The 2,096-nt window shown below is 36.7% G+C and overlaps 1 protein-coding gene across 1 annotated transcript in view; it reads right to left on the bottom strand.

Annotated features, from left to right (window-relative positions):
• Positions 1–2,096, bottom strand: part of Ghr (growth hormone receptor) — a gene marked incomplete in the record, with an annotated part of 320,111 nt that overhangs the window by 262,349 nt on the left and 55,666 nt on the right.

Raw genomic sequence — 2,096 nt, 5'->3', positions numbered from 1 at the left:
ATACAAAGTTAACACCCAAAAATCAATAGCATTCCCATACACAAACAACAAACAGACGGAGAGAGAACTTAAGCAAATCATACCTTTCACAATAGCATCCAAGAAATTGAAAAATCTAGGAATCAATATAACAAAATAAGTGAAAGATCTATTCAATGAAAACTACAGTATTCTGAAAAAAGAGAAGATTTCAGTAAATGGAAAAATATTCCTTGCTCATGGATAGGAAGAACCAACATTGTGAAAATGCCCATACTACCAAAATTGTTGTACAGATTCAGTGCAATTCCCATTAAACTACCATTAGCATAACTCACAGATGTTGAGAAAACATGCCTTAAATTCATTTGGAACCAGAAGAGACCCAGAATAGCAAAAGAAATCCTGGGCAACAAGGACAAGTCAGGTGGAATTACAATCCCTAACCTGAAATTATACTACAAATCTACTGTAATAAAGTCAACACAGTACTGGCTAAAACACAAACCTGAGGATCAATGGAACAGACTTGAAGAAACAGCCACAACCACAAACACACTCAGCCACCTAATCTTTGATAAAGAGGTTAAACAAACTCACTGGAAGAAGGATAGCTAGTTTAATAAATGGTGATGGAAAAATTGGCTTGCCACCTGCCAAAGACTGAATATAGACTCAAGTCTATCACCATGCACCAAACTCAAGTCAAAATGGATCACCGATCTCAATATTAAAACAGAAACACTAAATCTGTTGGAAGAGAAAATAGGTAAAAACCTAGAAGACATACGGATAGGTGGAGAGTTCATGAACAAAAACCAAACTGCATGGGAAACACTTCAAAGAATCAACAACTGGGATCTCATCCTACTGAAAAGTTTCTACACATCTAAAGAAATCAGCAGCAAAGTAAAAAGAAAACCCACAAATTTGGAAAAAATTTTAGCTGACTGTCCCTCAGACAAAGGGCTTCTATCTAGAACATATAAAGAATTTAAAAATATCAGCCCCTCCAAATTCAAAGACCCAATCCAAAACTGGGCAGCTGATATGAATACACACTTCTCAGACAAGGAGATACAAATGGCAAATAAATACACAAAAAAATGTTCAACATCATTAGTCATTCAAGAAATGCAAATTAAAGCAACATTGAGATTTCATCTCACCCCAGTAAGACTGGCTAGCATCAAGAAATCAACCAAGAACAACTGCTGGTGAGGCTGTGGAGAAATAGGAACCCTTCTCCATGCTGGTGGGAATGTAGACTGGTGAAACCACTGTGGAAATCAGTTTGGAGATTCCTCAGAAAACTAGGTCTAGAAGTCGCATTCAACCCAGCTATTCCCCTTCTGAGTATTTTCCCAGAAGATCTAAAAACATCATATCACAGCAATATATGTACACTTATGTTCATAGCAACACAATTTGTAGTTGCTAAATCATGGAAGTAACCCAAATGTCCTTCCACTGAGGACTGGATCAGAAAATTGTGGTACTTTCATATAATGGAATATTACTCAGCTATAAAGAAAGATAAACTAGAGGCTTTTATTGGTTAATGGCCACAACTAGGGACCATACTCATAAGTGAAATAAATCAGACCTGCATGTGCAAGCACCGCATTGTTTCACTAGTGTAAAACCTAAAAGAGTGACTAAAAACTCAGAAGTATGATAGACATTGTGAAGTGAGAGGAGAATGCTCAAGGGGAAAGGGCAACTGGGATGTGGGAAAAGAGAAGGGATAGAGGGAGAAATTTTACATGTATGTATATACAGGACAGTTAACATAGCTGAACTACTGTCTTCTATTTCTTTGCTGAAGAAACAGTTAATGATTCCTTGAGTGATAGATATTGCATGTCTCTGTTTTCCTGAAAAACCACTTTGAAGATATCAATATGTAATAAAACAAGCATTGTTAATTTCCTACCACTTTGTTTGTAACTCTGTATTGTTTCTATTGTTCCTTTGCTATTTTGTAAATGGTTGTCTGTTTGTTAATGTTTTCCTTCTTTTATTTTTAAAATAGGGGCTGGGGATTTAGCTCAGTGGCACAGCGCCTGCCTGGCAAGCACAAGGTTGTGAGTTCGGTTTCCGGTACAGGAAAAAAA

This window comes from Chinchilla lanigera, unplaced genomic scaffold (genome assembly GCF_000276665.1).
Source record: "Chinchilla lanigera isolate Chin_1 unplaced genomic scaffold, ChiLan1.0 scaffold00025, whole genome shotgun sequence".
In the NCBI taxonomy this organism is placed as follows: domain Eukaryota; kingdom Metazoa; phylum Chordata; class Mammalia; order Rodentia; family Chinchillidae; genus Chinchilla; species Chinchilla lanigera.
This window is presented reverse-complemented; position numbering and strand designations above follow the sequence as displayed.